At 41.5% G+C, this 22,209-nt stretch overlaps 2 long non-coding RNA genes across 4 annotated transcripts; one reads left to right on the top strand and one right to left on the bottom strand.

Moving 5' to 3' along the window:
* The first annotated feature begins 1,913 nt into the window (after nucleotides 1-1,913).
* LOC131576426 (uncharacterized) lies at nucleotides 1,914-19,821 on the top strand. Of its 3 annotated transcripts, none has more exons than XR_009276976.1 (4): nucleotides 1,914-1,977; nucleotides 18,377-18,514; nucleotides 19,083-19,147; nucleotides 19,253-19,821. It is a non-coding gene; the product is annotated as an uncharacterized LOC131576426 (long non-coding RNA). The 3 variants fall into 3 exon arrangements; XR_009276974.1 differs by having other exon boundaries at nucleotides 19,243-19,821; XR_009276975.1 differs by lacking the exons at nucleotides 1,914-1,977; nucleotides 18,377-18,514 and adding an exon at nucleotides 18,747-18,822 and having other exon boundaries at nucleotides 19,243-19,821.
* On the bottom strand, nucleotides 11,273-12,683 carry LOC131576427 (uncharacterized). The gene is made up of 3 exons (XR_009276977.1): nucleotides 12,566-12,683; nucleotides 12,011-12,118; nucleotides 11,273-11,426 (listed from the first exon to the last, which is right to left on the bottom strand). It is a non-coding gene; the product is annotated as an uncharacterized LOC131576427 (long non-coding RNA).
* Nucleotides 19,822-22,209: the final 2,388 nt, after the last annotated feature.

Here is a 22,209-nt window from a genome sequence, read left to right as displayed (position 1 = left end):
ACTGGGACAAATAATCCAACTACTTCTAAGTACCTAGGTAGTAACAAGGAGAAAAGTAGCAGCCAACATGTATTTGTCAAGAAGAAATCATGTCAAGCCCACCTAATTCCACTCTACAACAGAGTAACAAGCCTTGTGGGTAGAAAAAGAAAAGAAAATGTCATGCATCTTGACTTTAGTGAAGCTTTTGACACTGTTTCACATAATATTCTCACAAGTAAGCTAAGAAATCCTGGTCAAGATTAAACTACAGAGAAAAGGCATGTTAAGATAGCTGGAAATCTGAATTTTAAGGGTAATTTATCAATAATTTTAGGATTTTACCAGATGGAAATCACAGAGTTCTGTCCTATTTCTGGTAAAGTTCAGTATTTTTATGAATGATTAGGAAGAAGGGATAATAATGTGTTTATTGCATTTACAGATAAAATCAAGCTCAGGCAGTTTGTAAACACACTGAACGATAGAACAGGAACCAGAAAACTTGTGGCAAATAAGAGAGGTGGTGAGGAAAAATGAGGCCAAATTCAACAGGAAAAAATGAAATGTATTCACATGGGTGAGAAATACAATTGGTTCAAATACAGGACAAAGAACTGTTGTAGAGATAAAGAAAGTGATTAGGGAATCACCAGATGAACATAAAATGACAATTTTATGTTGTTTTTGAAAACACAAATATGACACTGGTGTGTACAAGTAAAAATGTCACCTGTAAGTCTTCTGAAAGATCCTCCTGCCCTACTCAGCCCTGCAAGGCTGCATCCAGCAGCGAGAATGCAATGTGGAGAAAAATGTGACCCAGGAGGAAAGAACTGGGATTCCCTTGGAAAAGGGCAAGTCTGAGAGGAGACATAAAAACATTCATGAAGTGCTTGAAAGAAAAAAGGAATAAGCTCCTCTTATATGCTGAAGCCAGGATGAAACACATGGATTTTAATTGCAGCAAGAAATCCAACATTAAAAAATTAATTTGACAGACATTTGCCAGAAGTCGTTTAGGTAGAGGTGATCGTAACACTGAATAGACGGATAACCTAAAAGGTTTCAACATGTTTCTTTTTCCCATCTTTTCTTTTCATGACACACTGTGGATTTCAGGGACACAGGTCACAGATGATTAACCAAAGTTCACAGGGGGCATCTAAAATCAAGCAGAAAATTGAAGGCTGACCTTAACAACACCAGTTCAACAGTCTTTACCTCAGAATATCTTTTCTCTCACTTCCTCTGCCTCAATAAATAGATTGTACATGCAAAGTATGCAATAAATGGCACATTAATTTTTTTTTTTCACTTAGCAAAGAAAATAACATCCTGTTTGATTTTTTCATTTCTAGTTTTGTTGCATCTCTTATGATAGCATGAGTAAAAGGAAGGTGATACCAAAGCACAGTTGTCTGGTGGAAAATATATTGCAGATACACAAATATGCCATTAGACTTGTGCATAATTGGATACTAGCTGATTAAAGGTCACCAACAAAAAGCTTTTTGACACAGCCCCGAAAAAAGCTCAGCTCCCTCATACAGCATGTGTCAGTGCAGAACAGAGAAATGACACATCCAGTTTATTATATCACATTTACAATTTAGAATGGATTATTAGTGACAATATTTCTTTTACAGAAATAGCAGATGCCATCTCTTTTTATTAGAAATGCTGTGAATAATAATTAATAGCCTCCTTTGCTGTGTTAATAATATACTCATACCCAGTAAATATTGGCTAAATAATTAAGTAAAGGGTCTTTTTTTCTTTCCAATCCCCAAGCAATTTGCTTAATTTGATAAAATTTAATTGGAACAGTGAAGACTTGGTTAATATTTAAAAAACAAACAGTTAATCATGTTCTTTTGCACTGCCTGTATCAGCTCCATCAGAAGCACCATGCTGCTCTAGAGGGACAGACAAACCAGAATTGAGGCACCAGAGATACCAAGTGCTATCTTTGAAAAATGGACTTTTAAAAAACATGTAAGTGCTTTCCTCTTTCTGGAATGAATTGGGGCCTGAAATATTCTCAAATCCCAGCCCATTCCTTAAGTGTATTCTTGGCACATATATTCTCTGAAAGTTGTGGGAATTGAATATCCAACTGTTTAGATGCCTTTGTCAGTTCCACTGTGTATTAAAATAACTTTAATAACTGCTGATTATGCCTCAAGTGGATAAAGAAAATCAGATACAGAATGCCATACATATACATAATATCCTTACATGTTTCCTGCACAGTTTAGAATTCTCCTACACTTTTAATCTAAAGTAGTTCAGTTTTAAGCTGAAATAGGAGTTATCAGTAGCACACATAAATCATTTTCTACAAACAATGGTGGCAGGGAAAGGTGTTTTCAGTCCTTTGCAGGTCTGCCAAAATATTTGTAGAAGTAATTCACACTTGCAGCAGCCAAACCTATGAATATTTTGCAATTTACTTCAAATAAAATCTCTATAAGTGAAAGACCAACTTCTACCCCCATTTATTTTTTTTCCTTGATCAGGGCGATTGCAGACAGTAGGTTGTATGAGACAGTAAGACTAAACCTAGTTCATTATTATGAACTCCATGGTTTTTAACGATTACCTGAGCTTTGAACACTTCATTCCCATTAAAGGTAAGAAAAACTGGCTGTTTAAAATCCTTGATGACTTTGAAATTTCTAGCCAGCTCGTCTGAATTCTGCTGAGGAACTGACTCCGTGTATGTTCATGCAAATCCTATTAAAGTCGGTGAAAGTCGCAAGCATGTCTCTGGGGCAGAGTGGGACCCCCTGCTATCTAGTCAGTGCAAATTAACAGCTGGGAGTGGAAGGAATGTAAAAAAGCAAAATCTCTTCACAGGGCCACATTGATATGCAAGGGATTTGCTTGTCAGGGCGAGATGTGTGATATGAAGTGAATGTTTATTGCACGCTGCAGGGAGCATCCAATAGTAGCCAAAAGGAGATATCTATAGTAGATCTGGATCGGAAGCTGTCTAAAAGCCAAGGCAGAGTGAAAAGCCTTTTGATAGAGAATACCTTTGTGATCCTACTTATTCCTTGTTAGAGGAAAAAAAAGTTGCCAGAATTTGCAAATTGAGGAAATAGTGAATCCTGATATTTTGCCATCACTTGTAACAACTATTTTGCAGTAATTTAAAGTATGCTTATCTATAGGGGTGGGTGGATGCAAAAAACTCCATAAATTCCAGCAGTGTTCCCACAGGAATTCAGGGTGAGGGGAGAAAATTTTCAGAAGTGATGTGGACTTTAGTCTGATAAGTCAGGTAAACTGTTGTGGCCCCTGGCCACAAACACCAGTTTGGCTGATATAGATGGTCCCCTCCTCTTACAGAGGGACTAAAATTCTTTTGTTCACCTGATTCCTGGAAGAACAAAGTAAGGATTTTTTATCTGTGTTTAGGGTGGCCTATTAGAGTCTTTCTTCTAGAAATATGGAGCAGGACATTATTTCCTCTTCCAACAAGAACCACAGGCATCTAACCAACCTCTGCTCCCTTCCACTCTGCTGCTGATCTCCACCAATGTGTGGTACAAACACAAAGCTGCTGCTTGCTGCTGCTGCTGCTACTGAACCCCCACCCTCTGAGAGGGACCAGTCCAAGGGCATCAGGTGCTTGCTCAGGGATGAAGACACCAATTAAGGATTACCTAAGGATTCTTTCCTCTGCCACAGTTCTTTTCATCAGGGCAAGCAACCATTCAGATGACCAACACTGCCCCAAAAGTTTTTCTGGAATCACCTATGGTATTTGGTTGGAATTCAAATGCCTTGAGTCATTAAGTTAGTTACATATTTTGGTTAAGTTACACACGTTACTGCACAAATCACGTCTGCAATACCAACATGAATGATAATTTGAATGATCCCCTGCAGATCAAGAGTTACTTTCCAAAAGAAATTTGCAAATTACATTTGCTAATGGCCACATCAGGGAATTTTGCACTATATTCATGAACCATTTGTGAACAGAAAATGGGGAGCTTCATCAAACAAATCACTCATTTTGAGTTCTTGCCATGCTCTTGCTGGTAGCAGTATTAAATCCAAAAGCAACACCCACACACTTTCCAGCTGTAGACAACAAAAAATCAAAGCCAGTGGGAAAAGTGCAAATAAACATAACAGACAAAATAAGCAGTCACACGCAGCAAAGGTGATAGACAGAGAAACTGAGGATTTCTCTAGAGTTAGGCCATGGGATGAGGTCAAGTCCTGCTATGCTGCATTACCTCAAGCTCCAGCTGACAAGTGGGAATGACTCCACATTGTCCAGCAGCAGAGGTGGCACAGCCAGCTGTTCTCATTGCCTAGACAGCTGGGACATTGCAGCTGATTATCAATCAGCATGTAACCACCAGTTTCTAACGTGGCATTTTGAAGTGAGATGTCACACTTTGTGTCAGGACCTCCCCCATGCAGCAGACCAGCCAGAGGAGATGGTGCTTCTGGGCACTGTGGCCTCGCTGGTCACCTGGTTTGCCAGTGCTAGTTAGAAATCACAGTGCTCTGATGAGAAAAACTTCAGTGAATCCAAATCTGTGGCCTTAAGGACTGAGGTGTGCATCATCCCACATAATGCCACACAGTATCAAATGAAAGCAGGGCTTGACTAGAAACCAATTAGAAAACTCATAAGGTCATTAAAAGATGTCTGCAAAACCATTGAGAAATGAATGCGTGGGCAGATGTGAAGTGCTGTGTGTGTGCAGTCCAGAGTCAGATGCCTTGTGCTTGCCAGCCCTGCAGCCCCTTGGGTCCTTCTGAGTCCTGCTGGCTGAAGTCTACCTAGTGCAATTATCTGCTAACAGGAATTAAAGGAAATAACTACCCAAATGCCACTGTGGATCAGGACATACAGGCTGTGGTTTGCTCCCTACTACAGTAAGGAAACCAGAGGATTTGTCTCCTCTAAATGCTCTGTCTTTCTATTCTTCCAGACTTAAAATTCAATTTTTTTCCAGCAAATGCTGGGGTTATACCAGTATATATTATCAACTCAGATTTAATCCTAATTATTTCTTTCCCACTGAACATCTGCATTTGGACTTCTTCTCTCCAGTAATGCTGGCTAATGTGTCTCTGCAGCCTACCTCAGTTTAGATGTTTGTTTGGAAAGGTGGAGAGGGGTGATAGAAACCTTGAGCATCAGCCTGACTTTTTCCCCTGATCTCAACAGCGGGTTTGACTTGGAAAGCAGAACCTGCCAGAAGATGCTGAACACCAACCAGCACCATCCTTTTTCTACTTTCCTTTGGCACTAAGCTCAAAGTGAAACTTCACAAGAGATTGCAGCTGTGTCCTTTGAGCCCTGTGACTCAGCACCAGCACGACAGCCTCACACATGAGGAAATATGTGTGCAAAAAACACTTTCTAGGAGGCTTCTGCCTAATGCTGGGAAGCACTGATGCACCCTGGCTCCAGGGAGAGGTAAAAGGTTGATTGCCACCCACTCAATAACCATTTCCTTCTGCGTGATCGATGGAGCATCATCAGAGCCCCGTCTGGTGACAGGTGCCTGTTAGCTATCGGAGCCAGGGGATGGGGATGGCTCTGTGATAGATGCTCATGGAGAGGGAAGCAGCAAAGAGCATGGCAGCAGTGAAAGGAAGGAAATAGGCTTACTGCTGAACGGGGCAGCAGGCAGTAGGATAATGTGAGGGACATTGATTGAATCTGAGCCTTTCTTTATACTTGGAGCCCCTACTGCAGCACTCTCATTGCACCATGTAAAGTTCCTTTCAGTGCATGCTTGGTGACATCTTGACACACTGATTTTAGCATTGCTCACTCTGTAATCCCCAGGGGAAGATATCTGAGTCCTGAACAGTGTTTTTGAGTAATATCTTCCAACTAAACCCATTTTCCACTTCCTTCCCTGCCAAGGTCACTGAGTTTCTGATCTCAAAAGCAAAAGCTTTACAGGAAAGGTGAGTGGAAAGAAGAATGAAGGCTTGGACTGCTCCTTTGGAGCAGCAGCTGGCGCAGCTCAGGCTGTGTAGTTTACAGGCAGCATTAGCTAACATCAGGCTAAAGCTTTCCCATGTAGGCAGAGCAGGAGCACGGCAGGGAGCCAGGCTTTCCTGAGAGACACAGCCTGCCTTGTCTTGCTCTGGGGATTGCACAGTGGGACAATGTTCTCACAGGGCTGTAAGCTACAGCCCAGTTGTTCTTAGATCCACAAGGGACACTGGGGAAGCCCTAATGGGATGGAATTGTTGGTGGCAGGGGAAGGGGCTGGGTGTGGGACATGCCTGTCCCCACCCTGGCTGCCAGCCAAAGTGGGCTAGTGAGGAAACCTCTCCTCTGGGAAGGACCTGCCTCTCCTCCCACCATCGAGGAATTAGGAGATGAGAGAGCTCCCAAAGCAAGAATATTCAGGTGGTTATAAGCAGATCTTTCCTTTCCCTGTATCAACTAAGATGTTTTCTTACAGCAGCTCTTTAAATATCATAGAATCATAGAATGGTTTGGGGTCAAAATTACCTTAAAGACCACGAAGATACAATCCCTGTTCTGTGAGCAGGGACACTACAACATCCCCCCATCCCAGCCTGAGATGCTGTTACACAAACCTACGTGTCCCCAAAGGCTGACTGCAGGAACAGTGCTCCCACACACATACCTGCATGTACATGGGCACGGGGTGACTGGAGAAGTTAATCAGCTTCAAAGCATGCGACACAGTAATCAGAGGTTCACATCAGGACAAGGAAAGAACAGCGGGGCCTTGCATGCACAAATAAATGACCTTTGAGTCCTGTGTTCTCTGTGTGCTCAGACACAGACCGGACTCTGTTACCAACACCTCTGTGCAGGCACGTTCCCCTGAAAGAGCAGTCAGGGTGATGGCACCTGGGCCCCTCTGGCATCAAAGCCAACCCAATTCCAGCTCCTTCCAGGGCAGTGGGTGCAATTTCATGGCTCCTCTCTAATTATGTTACCCCCTCCACAAAGTGTGAAGAGCTGGGGTTTGGTGCTTATCTGTAGCATGTTCACAGGGACAGGAAACACTGGGGCAATAATTTGCTTTTACATTTCATCAAGCCATCAGACAGCACAAACATCTAGGAATGATGAAACCACCTGAATTTTTTAATAGGGTCCCACCATGAGGAGCCTGAGGGAATAAGAAAGGCTACTGTTCCATGAGCATGCAAAAAATCAGAAACAACTGTGGAACACCCAAATAAAATAAACTACCCCTCCATCTGTAAATATTTGGGGAAATTATGTCAAAACTAAGGGACAAATTTCCTCCACGTAAAAATATAATAAAATACATCCACAGATTAATCCCCATCACACACATATCCAGGGACAATGTGAAGGCACAGATTAATGTACATGTAAAACACAAAATATCTATGCCTTATTGCACTCATAATTTGAATTTTTCACATGAACTGCTCAAATATTTTTGTGCATCTGCTAAACTACTTTGGGAGTAACATGAGAGTACACTATGCCTAATAACTTAAGGAAAACTTTGAAGCTTCATCTTCCAGATTTTTACTCAAGGAAGTATTAGTCATTAAACTTGGGCATTTTTTACCTTTTCCAGAGAAGTGGTTACAATATTTCCCATTTTAATCAATCCAAAAGGAAAAAATATCCAAACCTCTCTGAAAAGTTCTTTGCATTAATCACAAAAAACTGTATTTAAACTGAAATATTTTTTTGCATTATCTCCCCCCTTTCAGAGTCCTTTTCAGGGTTAATTTCTAAATGGAAACATCACATTCAACTCAAAAGTCAAAATGTTTGCAATAGATAACTCCTAGAAAAAGAATGTTGCAATATTTAAAGGAAATTCTTTCTGCTTGATTCCATAAGTTTGACTCAAGTTGTTAAACTGTTTTATTCTGTCCAATTTTTCTTCTGTTTCCAAGAAGAAAAATTGTTCACGGACATTTACTAATGACCATCTTTCATAACTGGAAAATTTAGCAGTATATGGAAGTAAAAGATTGGTCCCAACCCAAACACACTAAATAACTGGATGTGTTGTCTAACTCTGCAGTGATTCAGGACCTTACCAAAATGAATTTCTGAGCACAGTTTGCAATAACTACCTCCACTGCTAGTGCAGAATCCTTCCAGTGAGGAATATATATAAAAATAAATTTTAATTATACATACCTTAAATAAATAAATTTTATTTATATAAATAAATTTATTTATATAAATAACTTTATTTAAATTTATTTAAATAAATAAATTTTAACTATACATAGTTTAATTATACATACATATTTGCAGGTGCATTTTTAATGTTATTTTGAATAATTACATTGTTTTCTTTAAAATGCATTTGAAAGAAAACTATATTTTGATTACCAATGTCATACATAGTCCCACGGGTTTACAGAATATATCTAAACTGTGCGCTTCATGAAAGTTTTACTGCATGTCTTAAATAAATTGAATCTGCTGTAAGCAGATAGTTTTGAAGTTCAGGGTTTTTTTAATTTTTATTGATGCCTGTAGAAAATTCAGAAGATGTTGAGATATTAAGGGAATATCAGAAAGTTTAACTGCACAGCTTTTTTTTTTTTTTTTTTTTTTGTGGTACCTAAAAGGTTTTCTTCAAAAGCCTGGGACATGTTACATTGCCTGGCTGAATTGAAAGCACATTTTCCTGACCTTCACACATTGTCAGCCAAATCTGGGAGTGGAGGTCTGCAAAGGACACAACAGCTTCAGCAAGGAGATTTGGGAGTGGTGGGCTGTAGTGGGTGTACAACCAGCAGCCCCAGTGTGGGAGCCTGGGCCAGCCTGGACACAGCAAACCAAGAGCCAAACATTCAGTTACTTCTTGTTTCTGTCTAATAGAGAGAGCTGAGGCAAGGAGAAAGGAGAAAAAGAGAAAACATGTTAGAAATATTTATTTGAAGTTACACTATCATTCTTCTTTATGCACAAAATCCACTAAAATTCCAGAAGAAAAAGGAAAATGTATTATTTCTGCAGAATAACCTTAAGCCCAGAGGCCAGATCCATTGGTGGTATAAACATCCACACCAATTTTGCTGGAGCCCAGGTGATTTATTTCAGGGTTCTGCTCCTCACTGGGTACACAGAGACCACAACAACCCAGGACTGTACATGCACCCTCCACCCGCCCAGCCTGTCTTCCATCATGTCACAAAAGCCCCATAAAAACCTGGTTTTGCAAACACCACCACCCTGGGCCAGTCACGGGCAGGAGATAGGGCACTCCTTTCCCCCAGGGTCATGGCCTTCCAGATCCTGCCTCTCACTTCTAAAAAGTCATAAAATGAAGACATTCACTGAAGTATCCCAGGCCCTGCCTGGGAAGGAAGATTCAGAGCCTGCCTCTGGGATGCATCCGCCCCCAGAATTAGCTCTTGGAAACAGCTCAGGCATATTAGCAACCTGTCCTTAAAGGGGTTTGTCAGATGAGGGCAATGGGAAAGTGCCTAGCCCTGGAAAAGCTCTTCCCCTGTGATTCTGGCCATCCCTTTGCAAGAATGCTGAATTCACAAGGTGCAGAGGAAGCTCCTGAACTGACTAGAGAGACAGAGAGCCCATTTCATGAGAGGAGACAAGGTGTACAAGTTTTGTTTAGCTTCACTGGACAGAGGCTGACCCAGAATGTGTTTGCTGTATCTAAATATCCCACACTGATAAACTGCATGGAAAAATTACTCAAGTAATGGAATGACTGTTGGCTCAATAAAAGAAGCAAACTGCCTGTGAATACCCTTAAGGGAGAATAGAGGTTCTCTAACAATCAAGTTTTTGACAGCATTACAAAAGCTATGAGATTTTTCCTTGTAAGTTGTTAAAATTTGTGACTTGAGCAGAGGGACTGTACTCAGTGACCTTCCCATCCCCTCTAGACCTCCATTATATAAAAAACAAACCAAATTTTGCCACAGATTTAATTTAGCTCTGAAATGTTAATCCTATGAATGTGTAAATGTGGCCTAATCAATTTTGGATCTTTAAATGATTTATCACAATTTTAGAAACCAGATATGGCCTTAAAGTAAAAGAATGTGTAAATTGTGTCTTCAGGAGCAGACTCCAGACCTGGGTACACAGCTCTCTGTGCACAGATTAAACTGTGGTGGCTGTAGATACAGTTTATTAATCAATTATCTCTGTTTATTGGAGAGCAGGATCTTCCTGCAGCTGCTAAACCAAATGACATGCAATGACAATTATGTAAACTTTCATGGAACTCCAAAAAAGCTATCAGCAGTTTCCTGTCTGTTATTTTTGAGCTGATCTAATCTGACATATGGTGATTCCTTGAGTCATTTGATAGTATAGAGAGCTAAGTAAACCCCTCTCCAAACACCCATAAAAAGTGGCCCTGCAGTTTTGCTCCTTTTGGAAACCCAGAAGCACATTGCTGCAAAGAGTCAAATATGAGGAAGGATGAAATCTTACAGCAGACCTTGACCTTGGGTGCATCAAAACTTTATAAAACAAAAATACATTTTCAGGTAAACAGCCTACTTTTATAAAAGGAGTCAGCCTTCTGCAGAGGAGCATGAACCTTCATCAGAAAGTGCAAAATCTAACAGACAAAGTTTCCATCCTGACACAGGAATTTTGTCAACAGTACACTTGCTAAAAAAACTCACTTTTCAGCCGTTGAAGATCAAATTGTTTCAGTTGACTTTTCTGTGAAAAAATAACACTAGTGACCCTTCTGCAATTGCTGAAAAGTTATTCTTCAAATAAATTTCATCCAGACATCTTCCAGGGCCATATTGTTATTTCTGTCTTAACTTTGGTTTCTTGCTTTAGGTTATATCATTTAATCCTCTAAGAACTGTTTAATCCCATAAATCAGTCATCTATACATGTAAAAAACCTACTTTACACTTCAGAACAGGATTGCGTATCCAGACCTGTATCTTAAATATCCTGGAAACACAAACCAAGAGAAAAACTGTCTCAGAGCATCAGTTATGCAGCTGATACCTACAGAATGAAACTGAGATTAGCCTAAAATATTTGTATTAACTAATGCTAAACTGCATACCTTGCTTACTAGTAGTGCCACATCTAAGTAGAAAGAAAATGCTTTTAGAAATCTGAAGTGTTGTGTCACAGTGATGCAGCAGCTCCAGGACAGAACTGAACTCATCCTGCCTCATTTCCTTCAATGTCTTAAAAATTCTCTGTATTTAGATGCAACTCTTTGCACTCACCAAAACAATATTGCTTAGATTTTCTGTTACTTACTTACAAGCCATTGACCCCACTCAGAATTATAAGGGAATTAATGCTGGGATGAGAAGGGATTCGATTCCAGCAGCAGCTGTAGCTCCTGACTGTGTCCTGTAGCAGTTGGCACATGGTAAAAAGTGAGGTGAAGAAAAGGGCCAAACCAAAGAGCAGAGAAATGGACACTGCTGTGAAGCTGATTTTGTGCCTGCAGCTGAAACAGCAGAGAATATCAAATGTCAGAAGGAAGCTTATCCTCTAAAGCCTTTCAGCCCCATTTTGCACAACAAAGAGATCTGGCTAGTTCAGATAAGGGGTGGATGAACATCCCAACTTTCAGTTGCTTATTTATCTGAGGCACTCCACCCTTCACTAGGCATCTCCTTTCCTTGAATGATTCAAGTCCCTTGATTAAAATATTGTGGCACATTACCAGAACACCACTCAGTCCACTGTGCTTTGTCTGTCCCACCCCCAGAGAACGATCACGAAACCTGGTTCTGTCGTCCCAAGTTAACAAAACTCCCACCAACCTCAGTGGCACCAGGACTAGGCCTGGATAAATATTTTCTATCCAGTTGTCTTATCCAGTCATTCTCAACATGAGAGGATATTCACACAAACAAACACACACACACACACACACGCACACACACAAACACCTTTCTTAAATGAAGTTTTTGTTCCCACAGCTGTGGTAACACCTTACATGGAAGAGACTTTTATTCTAGAACAAGTTATCACAGTAATTGAGGAGCGTGTGTATCAATAGGACCCATGAAAGAAAGAAAAGACAACCTTGTCACAGCATAAATTTCTTCCTTTCCCTTTGAAATGCCTCAGTCCAGTTCTTGCTTCTCTCCTCCTCTGTGTTCAACTAGATTCAATTTGCTGATTTAGGAGACCCTGCTTGATCAAAGAGCAAATCCCTGTAAAGCCAGAGTAGGTCTCTAAAGAGCAAGCTCATTCGTCTTGGGTATCTTCTGTAACTCCACTGAAAGTGCTTCCTAGATTTTCCCCAATGATCCATGTGGAAAATCTTTCCTGCTCACTAGCCTTGAAGAGACTTTCTAATACCCCTGTAAATGACATGCTATTTATCCATCATCTCCACCACAGATGAAGCTGCTCTCAGGAGAGCCAAGCTGCCAACTGTTGCTCAAGTCTCAGGACACTAATATTGCTGTTCTGTACATGGCTAAAAATACAGAGAGGGCACAAGTTCAAATACATAACCAAATGTGGTTGTGTTTTCTCTCCGAAACTACAAATTATTACCCTTAGGTGAAGAATTCTCCCCAGATTTACCACACAATCTGTCACCCTGAAGGTGGCAGACCCTTACTATCTCACCTCTTCTCTGGCATCTGGCTCCTTCCAGGTCCCAACGCTGTTAAAGGTCTCTCATTTATTTTCACTTCTAAGTGAGTTAGTTAATAGTTCCTTACCACATTTTCACCTTTCATCTTTGGATATTTCACCTTAACACATCATTTTAGAGTCTATTTCTATGTCTTTCACTCAGCTGTTATCCAACCAATTTAGCTTAAATAACCATTTTGTTTGATTTTTCCATATGCAAATCAATTTGTTGTATTGTTTGTTTGATGCTACACATGATTAAGTTTTGTTCTATGGCATCAGCACAGTTAAACTTCTCACCTAGATCGTCTCCCTCACATTTCCAATTTGTCTTCTAATGAAATAAGACTTAACTAGCAAGATGAGAATAATTAGAATTGTGTATTCATTTTTAGCAAGGCAAATTGCACAGCTGAAATATAACACATTGTTTTGTACATAGAAAACTACACGACTCCAGGAATTTCAGACATTAACTGGCATTTTTCTAAGACTGATAATTATCACAGCATGCAGCATACAGGATTCCCCTAAACATTGTCTGCAGATAATCCACCACTGTGGATCTTTGCACAACCTTAAGGCCTGACCTGAACAGGGTTCCCTGTTTTCTCTACACTCACACATACAAAACTGTCATTTCAGCAGTTTGCAACTGATCAATTAATAGGTCACTCAGACTGTGATGTAGTCAAATATTAACATGAGAACAGAGTGAGTTACCTCCTTCTGTCACAGCAAAACCTTTGCAGCAGTGACTTAAATTGGTGAAAAAAATTAACCAGCTCTGCTGGGATCTCATGAGTGAACATCACACTCCCAAGTGGTAAAACTTCACTCACCCTCTGGAATATCACAGCATCAATCTGTCACATATTAGGGATTTCCCCTTCATGCTATTAGCACATCTCAAACTCAGAAAAATACCAGTAACTAACAGGTTTGTTGAGGAAAGAGGACCAGCTTACTCAGTACTTGTCTGTACACGGAATTATTTCTATACCATTGAGAACAATCCTCTTCTCGAACCTGTACTCATTCTAAGCTTAGTTTAAACAAAGAGGCAGAATTGTGAATCGAGTTGGTTTTCAGGAAGCCAAACTGCTCTGAGTCTGGATCTGGACCAATTAAAAAAAAACTTAAAAAAAAAAAAAGCTGTAGGTCATAGTTTGTACTGCAAAACTGGTGCCAGTGATTTCGTGGCAGATAGTCACACATCTGAGTCAGATCTAAACAAATGTGGCTAGATCATGTCAGAAGGGCTCAGAACCACCAGAAGTGCTGTCTTTTAGATTAATCATAAAACCAAAGTTCAATCCTTGCCTCTGCAGGTACATTAAAGCTAGTCCCTCTATGTTCTTTGTTGGTTACTAACTCTAATGCTCTTCATAAATCTCAGCCTGGTGAAAAATGCTGGATTCTCCAAAAGACAGGAGGTTAAAGGTATTTTTTGTTTCCTAGGAACCTGCAGCCCAGCTGTTCTCTGCTTTTTGTGGGCCTTTTTTCAACAAAGAAAAATAGATTTCTTTTTCTTATACAGTAAAATTTCCCCTCAAAAATTCCTCAGGTTTTTCATCTCCCTTTATCACTTGTTTCTTGTGGAAAAACTTAGCATACCACTGTCTGGAAAAAAAGCCACCAACTTTCTTGTTCATGAAAGCTCAGTATCTAAAAGTCCATGAATCATTTTAATGGAAAAAAAAATTACCTTCCAAAGAAGCCACCAGGAAAAGAAAAATGAATGACTTGTGTCTGTGGAGAGACCAAGGCCACCTTTCACCTCACAGACTTTCCAGAACTAGTCCAAGTTTCTTCCTCAGTTCACCATTTTCATTTCAGATGCAGACCTGGGACGTCAGACCTGGTGTTTCAAATCCTTTTGAACTGATATAGATACCATTTCATGCTGATATAGATACCTTTTTTTAAGTTCATGCAGACAAGATGGGCTTCAAAATGCCCATTGGAACTTACTGACACTCCTGCAGTCCTCTTGTTCTTTGTGAAATTTTTGCTTTTTGTGGAAGTGGTGGAAATTTAGAGACCAAAAAAAAAAAAAATAGGTGGAAAGAATTTGGCAATGCTGCTGAGTGCAAATGGAGAGTGTTTACATTCTCTGTAGGCTATAACATCTTTACAACCAGATTTGGGAACACAAAGGGCAGTTTGGCTCAGTCATTTTTTCAACAGGAGTTAATAAACCCAAGCCCATAGCATTATGCCTCCCCAGAGAAATCCAGATATCTTCCCAAAGCCTTCCAGCTTCCAGGGCCATGTACAAAGTCAGTAATCATGGCTGTGGCAGACAGAGCATGTAATGAATGACAGAAATTAGTCAGAATGCATAAAGGACACAACACCCTCCCAGCCCAGCATTTGCCCAATGAGTGTGGCCATCAAGAGGCAAGAGCAAAAACACCAAACCAAGTCATACAGCTCCCTTCCCTATTCCCCCTCCATGGTATCAATGGAAGGGAAATTGGGCACAAGGGCCAGAAGGAAGTTGCAAACAGATTCTTCTAACTCATTTTCAGCCCCATCCAGAAGTGCATGAACACAGATGAAAAAGAGGCATCAGCCTGTGTAACATCTCTGATGGCTGTGGAATGTGACAGAAAGAAGCAAGATTTGGTGACTGCTAATTTTTCATGTTGTAGGCAGGGAAAGCAGAGTGCAGCTCAGATAATCATGGTAAAAGCTACTTGAAAAAACTTTGAGAAAGTCATTATGCCAGATTTCAACCTAGGAACTAAACAGGTATATTAGGACAAAGAGAAGATGCTTTAAAGATGATTTAATACATGGTAAGGAAAGACAACCCGGGTTTTCTGTGGAGACATGCCTGTGGAGGTAATCTCCAGCCATCCTAAATGATAATAAACCACATGCAGTAGTGATCTCTGCACTTCATTAATTACTGAGGAGAGTTTGCAAAAGATGCTGCAGCTGGGTACTCAGGCTGGTCTCTATTCATGGTGGAAATAAAAAACTATTTGCTCTGTTACAATATTCAGCTGGGTGGCAGCTGGCCTTGGGGTAACGTTGAAAACTTCTCTCACACTGGCAAAAAATTCACTTTCTTAAAGTGACTCTGCAGCTCTAAAACAGCAAGGTTGGAAAAGAAAATTTTTTTAAAAGTAAAAGAAAGGTCAGAATCCTTTCATGATTATTCCCTTTTTTGAGTTATAGCCTTCTTATTCCCATAATACCAATCCAATAATTGTCCAATCCTTTCCTCTTTGTAAATTAAATCCCATGAAAAAAACACTTTTATTTTTCATCATAAAAACATAGGTATGTAAAAGTACTGACCTTATGAATTAGGGGTCAATTATTATTTCTAAATGTGTGCTTACAGACAGGCAAGTAGACACTGGACAGACCCCAAAAGGTTGTGGATTGTGTTCTGGCTGCCTATTACAGTCATTAAGTAAGTGATTCATTGCCTAGCATTTAGTACTGCCAGACTGTGCCTTTCTATGCAATAAAGAGGGAGAAAGAGCTGCAACATCAAAGTCAGGCACTCACAGTCAGCCATCTGCCTAACACTTTGACTTATGTCCCTTATTTCACATGAATCAGGGTCTGTGGTGGTATACTCTGATCTCCTACCAAACATCAACACTGTTCTAGGTGCTTGGGTTCATACTACCGGCCCTGCTTGGCAATAAAATCAGCTTTATCTAAGCTTGGCCAAGCATAGAAAGTAATTTCAAACAATATGTGAAGGAAGGATGGCAATGCTTCATGGGTTTTTTTAGGTTTCATGGCATAGGCAGCAGGCTGCCAGCCCACAGCAATATGTGACACTCCTCATTCCCCCCTCATGGACTGACCTCAGGGTGCTTTGCTTCAGTGAGTGAATGTTATTGATCCACTTTTTCTAGAGAAAACAGAAACGTCGTAATGTCCCCAAGATATTGCAGTGAGAGTCAAACCCAAATGGTTTCTCCCCAGAGTCCTGCCCAACACTGGGAGGAAGAATTGTAAACTGGCCTGCTACCAACCTGTGAAGCAGCATTTGGAGCCAAGACTGCCCCCCTAACCCGTGCTTCAGCCACCCCAGCGCTGAGCAGTAGCAGTTAGCGTGTCTCCTGCCATGCATGCAGGGCTGTCACAGCCACAGATCTGCTGCAACCCTCTAGCTTCAGACAGGGCATTAACCCAGAATGCAAGCAGCAGGTGGAGGTTCTAGCCAAAGCCAAGGTGTTTGGCAAAGCCACTCTTCCCTCGGGAGTCGGAGAGCATTGTTTCCTGAACAAGCCCAGCCGTGTTTGCTCACTTAATTGTACAGCTGCAGCTTTGCTTCCAGCCCTCGCTGCTGTCACCAGACTGCGTAAGACCTGCCAGGCTTCACACACCAGACATGAGACCTGCATGCTTGACTCCTGTCCCCACCTCTGGTACGTCAGACAGTGATGGGGCAATGCCACAGGTGACACCACTGCGGTGCAAAAAAGCTTTCATGCATCACTGAAGACGTAAGTGGCACAGCCAGGCCGGGAGGCAGATAGTGGCAACACACTGTGTGCCTCAGGATCATTCCTGCACTCTTGATTCAGATTTCCTATTGCTAAGATCCAGATGAGGCCATGCTCTGGCAGCAGGAAGGGATATAGCTGTCAGGAGCAGTTACAGAAAATAGGGGGAGACTCTGGGGATGAGGGGGCCATGGTGGCTTGACTCATTCTTGTGCAGCAGAGCCTCTGCAAAAGACATCCCTGCATGCAGCCACTCCTGCCAATGTGAAATGACAACTCTGGGCAATGTCTGGGAACCTCATTGAGCAGCTACTTGTGAAGCCCTTTAAAAGGACCAGTGGTTTTCAAGTGACCTGATCAGCTTCATACAACATGAAATATTCATATAGCTGAATACTCCACTCAGCTGAGTATCTAGTCTGTGACTTGCTTATGAGGAAAATATCTAGGAAATACAGTTACAACAATAGCATATTTATTCCTATTTGCTGATTTGGAAACTTTGAGCCTCACCTGGCTTCATTTTCTCATTCCTCTTGTGAAAATACACACCTAGTCAAGTAATTGGTCATGCTCACACAACTCTTTGTGTTCTGCTGCTTTGTTTATTTGAGAATCACACATGCACACACACTTGAGAGGGAGATAAAATCACTGGCTGAGAGGCTTTATCTTGCCTATCTGTTCCTCAAATAGGTCCATTTGACTTGGAAAGGAAGAGGATAATTTGATTCCTAACAGAAAACGTCCTCCTTTGATCTGATGTTTTTGCAGTTAGCCATTCCCCAATAGATATTTTCCGTGTGATGTTTTCCTTTTGTTTTATTGCATTCCTGTCTTATTTTACAATAACATATTTGAGAGAACCCACCCTTCTCCCAGGGAAACATCATATCTAACCCATTTACAGTCAAGCATAACTCTAAAATTCACAGCACTGCCTCCTATACTGTCCTGCTTCTTCAGATGGTAGAACTATCTGGCTGTGCTTGCATTTAAGCCAGCAGATGCTAGTATTACTACATTTCAAAGGACCCAAATCAATCTACTTCCTTCATTGTCCTACTCTCGAAAAAACCTAGACAGAGAAGCCTGAGGCTTTGTAGTTTTTGAAGTGCTCTAATCTAGACAGATCTTACCATTGCTGTCATAATTGATTAAGCTGTTGCCAGCATCCCCTGCATCTCCAGAGAGCTGTCATGGTTCACATTCATCAGGGCATGCTCCAAAGTTCACACACTTCCACAAGGCACAGCTCAGTGAGAGTTGGACGTCATTAGAATAATAATACTTTGCACTTGCATCTCGCCTTTCATCACAGGCTCCTGAGGCACACTGCAAGTACTCGGAGTCCACTCCTGCTACCCCTTGTCACACCCTGTGATACTGTACAGCAATTCTCTCTCCATCTAAAAATGATCCACTGAGCTGTTTGCAGAGTAAGATACACCAAGGACAAGTGAATATTTACCAAAGAAGTGTCATGATGCTTTTGAGAGAAAAGGGTTACTTCTCTTCTAAACTGATGGAAAAACTTAGTGGTTTGTACTGGTCTCCAAAGAGCAACTGAAAATTGTCCCTCAGACCAGGCTTGCTGGTCTCCCACACTGGGTACCTGCAGAGCTTGCCTCTGGCAGCAGCCAAGTATCCCCACGTAGGATTTTGTGAGTCATAAATGTAGACTTTGCTTGCAGACAGACAGTGAAGGAGCCATACAGATGGGAGTGGATGCACTGGGGAACATTCTAATGTTGAAAACATTTCCAGGTGAGTTGGAGCATCTTCTTTCAGTCCTCTATGTGCTTCACCAAAGAGGCTGCAGATGACTCATTTTGGGAGTTAACACAGAGCAGTGTTCCCAAATTCCTGCTCAGTGTCTAGTCACTACAAATTCCCTTTTTTTGCTAGCCCATGGAATTCATCAGCTATTTATTTATTTCCTTACTTACTGACTTCAACAAAAGCACATATTAAATGTAGTTTAATAATATCCTAAAATGTTAATTTTCTATGTTCTAAACAAATAGGATAATCATTCAATCTGTGTGCCCAGTCAGAGACGCAGTGGATACAGGATACATAATTTTTACAGGTATATTTAATGTATCTCTTCCAATTTCTGGGATGCTTCTTTACATGTTAACTTTACACTCCTACTTATCTGTTCTCTCCTTTTCTTTTGACCAGACTTAAACAGTGAGAAGACATTACATGCCTAAAATGAAGTAGCTCAAAGAAAAATTCACCAATGCCCCAAATTCACCAAAAATGCCCCAAAGAAAGGGCAGGCTGACTTGGAAAACCAGGAGCCATCTCTACTCCTACCAGCTGGAGTTTCTCCCACTTCTACAGCTATTAAAGTTATGAAATGTTTGGATGTTTTACTAATTCTATTAAGAACCAGAAAGGCTGTTCCCACCATGACCAGAAAATGAAACAGCAGCAATCACATGGGAAAATGCTCAACTTCCCAGACTCAGCAGTTTTATTAGTGCAAATACCCTCCAGACAGACAGCCACACATTTTCCTGCTTCCTTACACTGAACCCTAACTCAGCCTGGGGTGGCTAAGCTGGTGCTACTAACCTTCCTCTCCAGCTCATTTCACCTGCAAGAAGGAATGGCCTGCTGATGAGGATTTTGACCAAGGATTCTAACACGTTTGTTGTTTATTTTGTCTCTCTTTCTTTTGTGGATTGCCTGAACAACTTTGGGCAAGTTGTTAATTCTGTTGGTGTCCCAGCTCCCCAGCTATGAAATGGAAATAGTAGCACTTGTATGCTGAAAAATTGCATTAAGAAAGTTAATTTTGATGCATCTGGTATATGCTGCTAATAAAAATTTTGGAAACACCAGGTTCCATCACTAGCCTTGGTCTAATTCTTTCCTAGGACTTCTCTAGCAGCAACAAATTCTGATGTGACAAGCATGGAATTTTTTTGTGGTGTTGTGTATACTTTTTCCTTAATCATTCAGCTCCTGGACTCATCTGATTCCTCATAAACTCTCTCCCCATTAAAATAAAGCTTAAAGTTTCATAGTCAGGAAATTGGAGTGTAAGGGGGAAGGAAAGGAAAGAAATTAATGCCAAAAAAGAATGAATGAAAAAGGGGAACACCAGGAACAGCCCAATATTAGTTATTTTAAAGTATCAAGATCTCTGAGCTGATAGAGGCTTAATTAAGGATTCAAAAGAAATAATTATTTATAAGCGCAGAGCTGACAATACCAAGGTTCGTTCTTCCTGTTTCTTCCCCTTCAGGTGCTATTGCAGTAAAGATCAGATCAGCACAATTCGCTCCAATTCACCAGTACAGGCACCTAAATTACAGCCCCAGCACCACCCGAGTCTTTGGGAAAGTGAGACAGAGCTCCTGCTGTTTTGAAGCCAGCTCACAGCGCGGCTGTCTCGCTCGCTAGGCAGCAATGTGATGAGTGTATTAGCATTTAGCAGAGGTATATAAAGTCATGGTCCCTGCCTCGAGCAGCTGACAACATCGCAATACAGAGGGACAGGAACAGGAAGCCACATAAAAAGAAAAAGAATTAAGCAGACATGTTGGTTATGTATTCTTGCAACCACATCAAGGCTGGTCACTAGGGAGGAAACTATTGTGCCTGTGAATGCAGCTCCCAGTGCTGAACCCGGGCCCTGGCAGTCACACACAGCTCAGCACAGATGGGCACAGCTCCCCAGCAGCCTCTCAGGGGTATGTACAGTATCGGGGGGCAGCCCACCTCCCCACACCGGGCTGCTCAGAGTGCAGCAGGCAGGCATGCATGAGCTAGCTGGGAGCCACACATGCCATTAAATCACTGCCTGGTTCAGCTAGTGAAAGCAGGCACGAGCTACTACAAACTGCTAACATTTCCAAACCTTGTCATTAAAAATTCCTCCCTGCAGCCTGTGCCAAATGGGATGGGTAAAGCCTGCGGGTCCCAGGACCCTGGTGCCCCCATCACAAACCTTCTTCCTACAGCAGTGATATTCCTGGCACAGCTGCACAGACCTCAGCCTGTCCTAGACCCCTGCACCCCAGAAGTGCTAAAATCCCCCTGCTGACTGTCCTACCCAGGGCTGGGGTGAATCGTGTGTAATCTCAGCCCTAAAGAAGGGACAGCTGTGTCTGGCCTGGGCCTCATCAGAGAAGGGTTGCCTTTATTCCTAGAAAGCTGTAAAATTCCCAGGCAATCACACAAAGGAAAGAAAATCTTCTTAAGAGGCAAGGAGGAAAGTCAGACCAGCATGACTGTTGAGGGATTTGCTCAAGGTCACACTGCAAGTCACTGCCGGAGCTGGACTGAGACACAAGCACCCCTAGTCCCCAGGCTGCACCTCCAGACAATGATTCTGGTAGCAAGAATCTGTTCCTAAAACTGCACAGAAAGTGATTTTTCCTTGATTGATTGGTGGAGTTTATAACTAACACCTCTTCAGCTTCTTTGGGCATTTCAAGCCCAAAATAGCAAATTTCACAGTTTAAACCAATTCATAGAGGCACAAGGGCAGTATAACTTGATCTTACATAGCAGGAGTGGTCACTATCTCTCAGGTATTTAGCATTCCTCTGCATAATCCCATCACGCTGCCTTGTGGAGCACTGCATATCCTGGTCTCCCTCTGTATACTTTATTGCTTTCCTAGAGAGAAAAAATAAATGGGCCAGATCTGCAGCTGACGTAAATCAGCATCTCCCTCCTGAAGTCAATGAAGCTACACCAGCGGGCACTAGCTAAAGATCTGGCCCAGTGAGTTTAGTGCCACGAGGTTATGAATCACTGCTATTATGTGGCTCTGCATGTAACTGCGTGATCCTTCTCCCCATCTCCCCAAGGGGTCCAGAGCAGCTCCTCTCCTAATGCTGCCAGCAGCAGGGGGAGAGGAGAGTGTAATGTTCAATTATCTTTTGCATGTTTTTCCAATAGTAAATCACAGCAGGGGATGTGACCCCCTGCTAATTGGAAGTCATGTCCTGTGGGGTTCTCTTCTTCCCTTTTGCTCCACTGTGTATCTATTTGTATTAAATACTGATAAACGGCACAAGCGCAGAGTGGTGGTAGATTTTGAGTGGTTGCGGGTCTGGTGATGATTTCTCTCACAGGACTGTTTTATTCTCTACTTTCAAAAATGTTCAATCATGTTTATGCCAGGTT

Source organism: Poecile atricapillus, chromosome 2, assembly GCF_030490865.1.
Source record: "Poecile atricapillus isolate bPoeAtr1 chromosome 2, bPoeAtr1.hap1, whole genome shotgun sequence".
NCBI lineage: Eukaryota > Metazoa > Chordata > Aves > Passeriformes > Paridae > Poecile > Poecile atricapillus.
This window is presented reverse-complemented; position numbering and strand designations above follow the sequence as displayed.